This window comes from Equus asinus, chromosome 20, assembly GCF_041296235.1.
Source record: "Equus asinus isolate D_3611 breed Donkey chromosome 20, EquAss-T2T_v2, whole genome shotgun sequence".
Taxonomy (NCBI): domain Eukaryota; kingdom Metazoa; phylum Chordata; class Mammalia; order Perissodactyla; family Equidae; genus Equus; species Equus asinus.
The window spans coordinates 94681076-94693355 of NC_091809.1; positions in this window are offsets into that span (position 1 = coordinate 94681076).

Here is a 12280-nt window from a genome sequence, read left to right on the forward strand (position 1 = left end):
GGTTCATCCCGTTCCCTCCATCACACTTGCATGTTCTCTGGACCAGGCTCAAGAAATGTTCCCTCTAAATTATTGCCACAGTCTTGCTAGCTTCCAGTCTCTTTCCATTTAGTTGGTTTTGCGTACTAATCTTTCATATTTTGGAACCTTCAGTGACTCACTGCTTCTTCTACGTCATGGCTTAGAATCATAAAACTTTAGAGCTGAAGAAAATCTTTAGAAAATAAACAATGTAATCTCCCCTTTCCTCAGTTCTCTAGAAGAGAAGAACCAACTCCAGAGCTATTGCATGACTTTGATGTCACATTGATAATCGGTGACAAAACTGGAATAGATCACAAGGTGTATGGAGTGTGTCTGAGAATTCCTTTTTACCTACCACTGTACTGGAGATTAAACTGTTCATTTGGCAGATACAATGTAAATATTTGCTGATATGTAAATTAAGCCATCTTTGACTCTCTGTTAATAAATCCTCTTTCTGTTGCAAATGATAGAAATCCAATCCATGAGCAAAAAAGTTAATTTCTTGGCTTGCATTACTAAAAACTCCTTTGGTACAGGTGTAGATGGGTCCAGTGGCTCAAATGATGTTGTCAGGGCCCTGTTTGACTCTTTATGGCTTAATAGGCCCTCTCTGAATGGCAGTATGATGGCCTCTGGCATCCCAAAACTTACAGTGAAACAGAGCTCCCCCAAGAGCATTGGGAGAAAGGTTCCCAGAAAGGTCTTTCCTTCAGTTTGGGTTATGCCTGTGAACCAAGCACACTGTCCAAGGAAAGAGTCCTCTCAGTGGTCAACTTGGGACACGTACCTCCTGTAGTTTTGAGGACATGAATTTGTTCTGATTCACCCCCAGAATCTCATGGAATGGGTGAGGGGCAATCCTAGAAAGGAAGAGATTCTGGAAAAGGGGAAGATACCCACTAAATTTACTCTCCTTGCCCCTCATCTGATCAGCTACCAAAGAGTCCTTTATTGTTTTCTCTCTTTGTCCAACCTTTTCTCTCTAATTCCACTGCCGTCAATTTAGTTCAGGATCCTATTATTAATCTCCTGACGAATCTCCTGGCTACCTTCAATCTCTATCAAATTTATTCTGCACACAGATAAGCACTCTACACACATTGGAGTCATTCCCTTACTCAAAACTTATCCCTCTTACTGAGGTGATCACCTCCTTGGCTTGGCATTCAAGGTTCTCACTAAACTGGTTTTTATTTTTATTTATTTCAGCTTTACAGCGGTGGAGGTTCTCACTGGGAAGTGGGGCAAGTGAGGACTGGATTGTCTGGAGCTCCCTCTCTCCAGCTAGTGGTCATGTGACATGTAGGTTAGTTGTTCTGGCTCAAAGGCCTGAGTTTAGGGTATTCATTTTGTTGTTTTGTTTTTAATTTTAACTTTTATCTCAGCAATGCAAGCATAAAGTTTAAAAATTCAAGTAGCACTAAAAGGATTACAAGCAACAACAAAAGAAATTCCTTGGCCCTTTCTTCAGATGCAACCACTTGGAACATTTTATGCCATATTTTTTGGTATTTACCTTCATATTTCTTATTGAATATGTGTATAAAGCTATTTGCTCACACATGACATCATTGTTTCAACTCCAAATCTACTTAACCTAAAATATATAAAGCCCCCAGTTTATTGGCTCAATCCTTCAGTGTCCTGATCCCAAAATCCCGAGAGAAGAATATGGTCCCAAGTTATGTTTTTTCATCAGGTCACTTACCACTGACCAACCTTTGGGTGGGCTGTCCTTAAATGGAGTCCCTACTCTGAACTCTTGCCAGAGGTAGAACAAGATGGGTGGGTGCTCTACAGGGGTTCTAATAATGTGGTGTCTGATTGTAGCTGACATCACAGATTGATGCACTCAACTCAATTACAACTCCCATCTAGCAAATTTTATTGCTTGAGGCTGGAAACCTAGAGACTACATTTCCCAGAAGTCCTTACAGCTCAGATTCATAAAAACTAAGTTTTGTAAAACAGATATACCCTAGTGAGATATGGAAGTTAAAAGTGAACATTCTGAGGTGGAGGATGTATTTCTGCCACTTCTGTATTTTCCACTGGCAGATGCTGGTTTGTCTGAAACAGCTATAGCAGAGGTCCCAGCGTTCGCTCCCTAAATTTCACGGGTTATGAGAGACAGGGAGCAGGGCATCCATTTTGCTGATTCAGATTGTGACAGAGTCAGTGCTATGGAGATGGCTTCCTGATTCCCCAGTTCCATAAGTGTGGCAGAAGCATGGTGCCCATGATGGGCCAGTTCTGTAATAGTGTTCTGGAAGTTCCTGAAAGCGCAGCCTCAACTCTGTTCCACTATTCCTTCTAGTGGTTTTATAAATCCCTAATTCCTCCTAGTAAATCCCTTTCTGTTTAAATTAGCTGGAGTGAAATCTGTTATTTACAATTGAATGTGAACTCATGCACCTTTCAAAAGTATTCTTTAAATATTTGTTCAACATTTATTTGATGGGGGCACTGAGAAACTTAGTTTTCAATCAATTAAAATTATAGACAGGTCCCTAAGCGGTGTCAGTATTTTGAAGCAATTTGGTGATATGTTTCATTTTTAAAAATAGTTTCTATTCTCTTTTCACTTTTCTTTTGCAATTTTTTGAAACCAGACATGTTCTTTGAAGACCTATTAAAAGGTGTGAAATTTGTATTCTAAACTTGATCACTGGTTCCTGGCCAACAGCAGTATCCACGAATTACCTGGTTTCAGATTTAGTCTGCTTGATGAATTTCATCTAATTGTTCCTGCATAAATACAACAGAGTTAGCTAGACTTGGGGAGGGCTATGAGGCACAGTGAGTACAGGACCGGGAGGAAGATTGGTTTCAAACTGTACCTCCACCATCTGCTACTTGCGCAGTCTTGGACACATCTCAATTTCCTCATCTGAAAAATAGGTTTAAAAACAATATACACTTATTGTTGAGTTTAAATGAAATCATACATGTAAAGCACTTGGTATAGGGCCTGGTATGCAATAAGCATCCAAAAATGTTAGATTGATACCATTGTTTTTTGTTTCCACTTCCCTGTACTGTATTTCAAACTGGCAAGTTTGTATTTCGCCACCCATGTAAGAATTTGCCTGTGGAAGCCTTCTTTGTTTCTATAGTTACTAATTATTCCAGTGATATTTCAGCATCCCTTATAGAATAATGGTTTGGGCAACTGCCCAGCTGCCCACCTTTTAATCCAGCTCTGGCTGTAGTTAAGGAAGGATCGTGGGAGCAGCAGAAGCTGAAGGAGGGGGCAGTTCACTCAGAAAAGGACTATGGGATATTGCACTGGGTAACATCTCTAGTATAATCCTCTTTAATTTATAAAAGGCTTAAGTCACTTTGTCGCTTTAAATCGTGTCATAGCTTACAAATAAATGCCACATACTTCTTTTCTAGACACTGCAGTTGAGACCTGTTGGTCTAGAAAGAATGGATTATTCGGGCCCAAATTGAGAGGCTTGAACACGGCAAGTCAGATATGTTCTCACATTCTGGAGAGGCAGGAAGTATACTTATATGGAGAACTCAGCCTTCATGCATAAATAATAATTTACCTGGAACTTCGTGCTTTACAGAGCAGCGTCACAATCTCTCTTATTTGAACCTCGAGACAACCCACTTAGTTAAGCAGGGAGGTATTCTTATTACCGTTTTACAAATGAGGAATCTGAGGTTCAGAGAAGTTGGTGGAGTTACGCATAGTCACACGTACGGTCATTGGGAGAGGCAGTGCTTGTTTTCCTGATTCAGATCAGTGTCTTTTATGCATCCTTTTCTTTAGAAAGTTTTCAGAATTAGGGGAATGCACTTATAGAGTACTCCTGCTAGGTTATTGATCTTAGGCTAAATAAAATGATCTGAGCTGTCATTTGGAAAAGCACTATGTTCTTCCAGGGTTGTCCTCTTATAGAAGGTGAAAACTAATCTTCCTCTCTTACTTTCCTTGGAAGGTTCATGTTAAACTTTTAAAAGCCTTTCCTTTAAAAAGAATGCCAGACATAGGCAATTTTTAAAGCCAAAGTGAAGGTTTGCAAGTCATTTAAACACTCAGTTACTTCGGGAGAGACTGAAATGCCAGGGGATGGGGTTATTTATGGTGCTGTGGGGAGCGCCAGTATATATATTTATTCGTACCGGAGTGGAGTCCTGGCTCTGGATCATTTCCTGCCTTGTTTGAAAATGTGGACAAGTCATTTATGATGTCTGTACTTTGGAGTTATAGCCTTGCTTCAAAGGTGTGCTCTGTGAATAAATGAGCCTCTATTTGTAAATCCTGTTTGACTTTCTCTGATGAAAAGCCTATCAGTGTTGATAGTTGCGAAGGGTAAGGACACTGCTAATAAGAACAATGGTAACATCAGTGTCTTGAATTTATACCCAGTACCATTGCTCTGAGAAGCTTTGAGCTCTTCCCATGTGGCATGTATTCTTTAAAAACCCGTAATTACAAACATTTCACAAGAAATTATTCTTATTATAATTTTTTAAGTGCAGAATTGAGCAAAAAAAAAAGAAGTATGATCTCATTTTATCTCTTCCCATCCCTCCCATTCTCCTCACTCACCAAAGGTAATCACAGTTAATAGTTTTTTATATGTACAGATACATATGTATGCATACAGATGTGTGTAATTTTTTGATATGCATATTTTATAAATTATTCTGCAGCATGTTTTGGCCTTATCAATATGCCTTGAAGATATTTTCACGTTGGCATGTTAAACTCTACCTTTCTTTTTAACAGTTGCAGAGTATTCTACTTGGTTTATTAAATCGTTCCTTTATGGAAAGATACTTAGATGCTAATATCTGTAATGCTTCAGCATTAGAAACAGTGCTACAATAATGTCCTTGTGTATACATCTTTGTGTGTCTATTTCTGTACTTCTGTAGGTTAGATTCCTGAGGAGGAATAACTGGCTTAAATTTCAAACCTTAAAGGGTCTGTGTTAAATTGTGCACCCAAAGGCCATACCAATTTTCACTTCCATAAATAGTGCATGAGCATTCTTATCTCCCGTATCTGTGCCAATATTGTTTTGTATATTATCAATCTTTCTAAATTTTGCAATTTTATAGATTAAAAACTCTCATTTTAATTTGCATTTTCTTATTATTAATGAGGTTAAGCATCTTTTTATAAGTTTATCAACCATTCATATTTACTCTTCCATGAATTACATGTTCAGAGGCTTTTTCATTTTCCCTATTGGCTGGTTTTCTGTTTCTTAGGGTTTTGTAAAATTTCTTAAAATATTGTGATTATGAATGCTGTGTTAGGCATGTTTCTCCCAACTTACTGTTAATTTTTTTCCCCTAAGGAGAAATTTTTAATATTTATGAAATCAATCTTTTCGTTTATGGCTTCTGGGACTTGTGTCTTGCTTAAGAAGGAAATTCTTCCAGCATTTCTGCCCAAAGATTAGAAAAAAGTATTCTCTACTTTTTTTCTATTATTTTTGAAAGCACCAAGTGCTCTTTAATCCTTGTAGAGTGTGTTATTCTGAATAGCTGTGAAAAAGGAACCTACTTCAGTATTTTTCCAAATGTTTCAAATCATATGCTAGCTAGTTCATTTTCATCTCAATGGTTTCAGATGCCATCTTTCAAAAATATCAAACATTCATGTCTTGATTCTCTTTCTAGACAGAGCTATTTTCCTATTTCTGGTTTAATATTGCATTACTTTACTTTTACTATTTACACAACTTTATAATCTATCTTAATATCTGGTATAGAAAGTTCCCCCTCATTTTTTCCCCCATAAATTGCAGGGCTATATCTTGTGCATTTTTTCTTGTACAATAAACATTAGAATAAACTTTCAAATTCTATGAATAATAATGTTGGGATTTTGGTTGGGATTGGACTTAATTTATAGATTAAATGTAGGAGAGTTGGCATTTTTATAATATTGATTCTTTTCGTTCTCTAGCGTTGTGTGTTTTTCATTTGTTTAGGCCCATTATTTAGGTCTTCTTTTAGCATTTTCATTTTATTTACATAGTTTTATTTATCTAAATCTTAACATTTCTTACACAGTTAATTCCCTGATATTTTATAGTTATGGTTGTTATGAATGGGATTTTTTCATTCTAGTTTCTAATTGTTTGTTACTGATGAGAGAAGAGTTCTTTATTTATTTACTTGGGTGACTTATTTATTAAGTCTCTTCTCTCAGTGTCTCTTTTATTTTCCTTTTATTATGCAAAATTTCAAACATATAGAAAGTGAACAGAATGGTTATGAACTTCCAACTACCCATTTCCAAGCTTCAACAATTACACCAGTCTCTCATTTTCGTTTCTTCTATACACCCATCCACTTACCACTTTCCACTCCCAAACTTGATTGCTATTACTTTTTACAGTTATTTTTTAAGATAAAAAAAATAAAGTTTTTTATAATAATTACAAATTTGCATGAAGTTGTAAGAAAGAATACAGAGAGATCCCATGTATCCTTTGCTCACTTTTCCCCATTGGTAACATCTTGTAAAACTATAGGACAATATCCTAAGCAGGATATTGACATGGATGTAGTCAAGATAAAGAGCATTTCCATCACCACAAGGATCCCTCACGTTGCCCTTTGTGAGCCATATTCACTTCTTTCCTGATCCCACCCCTAGTTAACCCCTGGCAACCGCTTAATCTGTTCTCCATTTTTATAATTTTGTCATTTCGAGAATGTCATATAAATACAATCATACAAATGGAATCATACAGTAGGTAACTTTTTTGAGCTTGGATATTTTCATTTGGCATAATTCTCTGGAGATTCACCCAGATTGTGTATTGATCATTTGTTCTTTTTTATTGCTGAGCAGTATTCCCTGGTATGGATGTACCACAATTTGTTTAACCATTCACTCATTGAAGGACATCTGGGTAATTTCGGTTTTTTGCTGTTATGAATAAAGCTGTTACAAACATTTGTGTACAGGTTTTTATGTGAACATGGGTTTTCATTTCTGCAGGATAAGTGCCTAAACGTGCAACTGTATGTATGGTAGTTGCACATCTAGTTTTCAAAGAAACTGCCAAACTGTTTTCCGGTGTAGCTGTACCATTTTATATTTGCACCAGCAATGTGTGAGTGATCCAGTTTTTTTGCATTCTCGTTAGCTTTTGGTGTTGTCTCAATTTGACATTTTAGCCATTCTGATAAATGCATAGTGATACCTCGTTGTGGTTTTAATTTGCATTTCCCCAGTTGTTAATGAAGTTGGACATCTTTGCATGTGCTTATTTGCCATCTGTATAGCCTCATTGATGAAATATCTTTTCATGTGTTTGTTCATTTTTTAATTCCTTTCTTTTTTTTTTTTTTGAGGAAGATTAGCCCTGAGCTAACTGCTGCCAATCCTCCTCATTTTGCTGAGGAAGACTGGCCCTGAGCTAATATCCGTGCCCATCTTCCTCTACTTTATATGTTGGATGCCTACCACAGCATGGCTTTGCCAAGCAGTCCCATGTCCGCACCCAGGATCTGAACCTGTGAACCCCGGGCTGCCGAAGCACAACGTGCGAACTTAACCACTGTGCCACTGGGCCGGCTCCAAATTTCCTTTTTTACAGTTGAGTTTTGAGAGTTCTTTATATATTATAGATACTAGTACTTTGTCAAATAAGTGGTTTGCAAATATTTTCTCCCAGTTTGTAGCTTGTCTTTTCATCCTCTTCACCTGGGCTTTCACAGAGCAAAATTTTTAATTTTGATGAAGTCCAATTTAACAAGTTTTCCTTTTATGGATCATGCCTTTGTGTTGCTAGGAACTGCTTACCCAGCCCCAGATCCTAAAGATTTTCTCCTACTTTTCCTAGAATTTTTATAGTTTTACATTTTATATTTAAGTCTATGATTCACTTTGAGTTAATTTTTTCATAAAATTGTGAGACTTCACTTCAGTTTCTTCTTTTGTCCCCCCATGTATGTCCAATTGCTCCAGTACCATTTGTTGAAAAGGATATCTTTCCTCCACTGAATTGCTTTTGATCCTTTGTCAAAAATCATTTGGGCAGGGGCTGGCTCCGTGGCCGAGTGGTTAAGTTTGTGCGCTCCGCTGCGGCGGCCCAGGGTTGGGATCCTGGGCGCGGACATGGCACCGCTTGTCAGGCCACGTTGAGGCAGCGTCCCACATCCCACAACTAGAAAGACCTGCAACTAAGATATACAACTATGTATGGGGGGTTTGGGAAGATAAAGCAGAAAAAAAAAAAAAAAAAAAAAAGAAGAAGAAGATGGGCAGCAGTTGTTAGCTCAGGTGCCAATCTTGAAAAAAAAAATCATTTGGGCATATTTGCTGTGGGTCTTTTTCATTGATTGTGTCTATTCCTCCACCAATACCCTATAGTCTTGATTGCTGAAATTGGGCAGAAGGATTTCCTTCCGAATATCTTTCTTTTTCAAAATGGTTTTAGCTATTTGCCTTTTCATATAAATTTTAGAATAATCTTGTCTATACCTGCAAAGATCTTGCTGGAATTTTGATAGGAATAGTCTTAAAACTGCGTATCAATTTGGGGAGAATTGCCATCTTTACTGTGATGAGTCTTCCAATTGATGACCGAGGCATGGCTCTCCGTTCACTTAGATCCTTTTGACTTCTTTCATCAGCATTTTGTAGTTTTCACCACAGAAGTCCTGTGAATGTTTTGTTAGATTTGCACCTAAATATTTCATTTATTTTTTTTCTTTGAGCGATTGTAAATAGTATTGTATTTTTAATTTTGATGTCCGTATAGTTATTGCTAGTAAAAAAGAGATAAAATTTATGGACCCCAAAGTGCAGTACTCTTTTTTATTGTTTAAACAAGAAAGGCTTTTTATTTAAATGCAAAACAAATAACATAAACACACATGCAGACCACAGTGAAAGACTTCACTAAGCTTTATGGATGGAAAACTTCTAGTATCCAGGACACACTAGACAAAGCAGTGCGACTTATGACAAAGCAGTAATAAATGACTAGGGTTACTATTATGGTATTTCCAATAACTGAAATATTGAATGACCTTTTCAAGGAGATAGTACATAGGTTAAAATTTAGTATTTTTGTTTTCATAACTACCCAAACTATTAAGTCTTACACTTGAAATTCAAAGAATTGTTAGCTTAATAATTTATGAAACGCTGTGCTCTACTTGATTTTTAAATGTTAAACTAATCTTGTATTCCTGGGATAAATCTCACTTAGTCGTAAAGAAACACTGAATATAAACACCATCTGTGCGGATCATTTACCTATTGTGTCTCAGCTCCAAATCCACCTTCTGTTCTCTGGGATGCTGGGGCTAGTTCTCCACAAACTCTGTTTCCCAGACTCCTTTGTCAGCTTGCTTCCTGCTCGGTTCTGCCAATAAAGGTACTAGAGGGAGACCGGGAGGTGGGAGGAGGGGAGAGCCAACTTTCAGGTCCTGCTGTTCTTCTTAATGTTGCTCCCAGGGCCAGCACCACTTCACCCCCGCTGTGGCAGTTGGTTCCAGCCTCCAGCTTCTTTAAGCACTACTGGAACCAGGCTCACTGCACCCCTCAGAGATTACCAGCGGCAGTCAGGTCTTCTCAGAGGTTTGAGCCCTGGCTCTGTGGGGTCTCTATTCTGGGCTTCTTGGCACTGGCTACCTCATTCTCCTCTTTTTGTTTCTCCAACCCTAGAGGTGGTAGCTGCTTCCTGAGTTATTATTTCTAGGTGACCTCAGCATTTACTTTTTGCTTTTTCTGCCCTCTAACATTGGGATAACCAATTTCCCTATAATAAATTCCCTCTGCTGAAATACCTACTGTGGTTTCTTTTTCTGACTGGACTCTGACGTAATGAGGGTCAGCTGTAGGGCCAGCTCAGTACTACTCAGCTATGAACACGCTATAGTTATTCCTTCCGTTCCTCAAAGATAGAATTCTGGAATTGGTTTGTAGATGTCCTTAGCCTTGAATGAAGTGCTTGGTTCCTTGTCAATGGAAAATGAGATTATGGTAATCCATAGCATACAGTAGGATCACGATTAATTAAAGTATCATCTGTGATTGCTTGGAAAGAAGTACCTGTTGAAGTTTGCCTTTGAGACCAAGTGGATGTTGCACTTAACCATTATGATAGTAATGGTGACAAGGACTGTGGGTGGGACAATACCTTATGACTGCACTAGAAAAATGACAAAATGACAAACTCAAGGTGTTAAAGTCAATGCTCAAGTCACATTCAGACAATTGGAGGACTTTTATGGCAACCCTAAAACAGTTTCTTATTTCTTATAGCTGTAAGACCAACTTTATTAAAAATGTGACTGGGTGGGTTGCGGAATTACAATGGAAATTGAATTCACAGACTCACCAAATTATCTATGTGACAATCAGGGCACTGGGGACAAATGGCATTCTGAGACTTAGATTGGACTTGGATGAAGCTAAATGCCCAGGGGTCTCTCTGAGCAAGCAGAAGCAGCCCCTCTTTTTATGACTGAGAAGACTTGACCTTTCCTTCTTGAAGACTCTATAATCACCTAGTTTGAGGCAGTTTCTTTGCAAAGTGATGCTTATTCTCCTCAAAATCCATCCTCGCTGTCATTATTTCCTATTCTAGACCTAAACCAGAGTCAGATCTCAGCATGCTCAAGCAGAACACATGAAGATTCTCACCTGGGAAGAAATTGCTTATACTTCAAAATAAACGCAGGAATTGGATAATTTGTATTAGTAGAACCCTGGGAAATATGTGTGAGTGTGGATTCTAAGGATATTAGACCAAAAAGAAGAGAATATAGTTTTGTGTTATGATTAATATTTTGATATGGGTACATTTACCAGGTATTCTGGATCTAATGTTTTGGCTAAAGCTAGAAATGGCTCTATTAGCTTGCTTGGATGACTAAATTTTGGACTCAGTGATGACTTACATTCAATGAAGTTTGGTGTCTGAACTTCCCTAGCATAATATATGGAAAGATTCCAAGGGCTAAGTGGGTGAGGATTTTAGAATAGATTTTCGTATGTGACCTGCTGTGATACTTGACTTATAATAAGAAATATGTATTTGGTCGTCATCCTTGTTTCCGGCGCAGAGCTCCTAAAACCCTTGGAATTTCCTAAGTGATAAGAGCAATAAAGATGTTTCAGTATTTATAATAAACCCCTTTCAACCACACCTGAGTTTATGTTAATGAAGTGGTTTTTGGAAAGCATCTGAGGATGGGGCCTGGTTGCCAGGGGAATCAACCATGTGATTAGACCTTTGGAACTTTCAGTCCCACCCCAGACCTCTGGGGAGGGGAGATTGGGTTCAGTCACCCATGGCCAATGATTTCATCAATCCTGCCTATGTAATGAAACCTCCATAAAAAACCAAAAGGATGGGGTTCAGGAAGCTTCCAGGTGGGTGAATACATCCATGTACTGGGAAGGTGACAACTCCAATTCCCTGAGGACAGAAGCTCCTGTGCTTGGGACACTCTCAGGCCCGGCCCTATATATCACTTCATCTGACTGTTTGTCTGTATCCTTTATCAAATCCTTTATTATATAATAAACTGGTAAATGTGTTTCCCTGAGTTCTGTGAGCCTCTCTAGCAAATAATTGAATCCGAGGGGGAGGAGGCCATGGGAACCTCTGATTTGTAGCCAAGTTGGACAGAAGTTGTGGGTAACCTGGGGACCTACTACTTGTGATTGACATCTGAAGTGGGGGCAGTCTTGTGGGACTGAGCCCTTAACCTGTCGGAGCTGACGGTGTTTCCAGGTAGACAGTGTCAGAATTGAGTTAAGTTGTAGGACACCCAGCTAGTGTCGCAGAATTGCTTGGTGTGGGAAATGTCCCCCACCCCACATTTGGTGTCAGAAGTCTTACCCTCTTACATCTCCCAAGAAGTCCCAGAGGAGACTTCCTTCCCTAAAGTATTAAGAAATACATTCGTGAGGAAGATACTAGAATCTGTGACAAGCTCTATGGTGTCTGTCCTCTGAGGCCCAAGACTGATAGTGGAAGATATTGGCATTGGGATGGACATAATACCACCTTTTATTCACCTTTTAATAATCTTCCTCTGGCTTTTTTTCTTTCACAAACACATATGTAGTCTTGCTTTCCTGGAACACACAGCTCATCTTACTTTCCTGAAATTCCTAAAGGAATTGAGAAGTGTTTGCATTCCAGATCGCTAATGTTTTCCCCACTGAGTGCTGTATGGCTCTGATGAGTCACTTTAGGGAGAGGTGGGCATTTCAAGATTGCTGAGGATATCAACAGATGAGGGC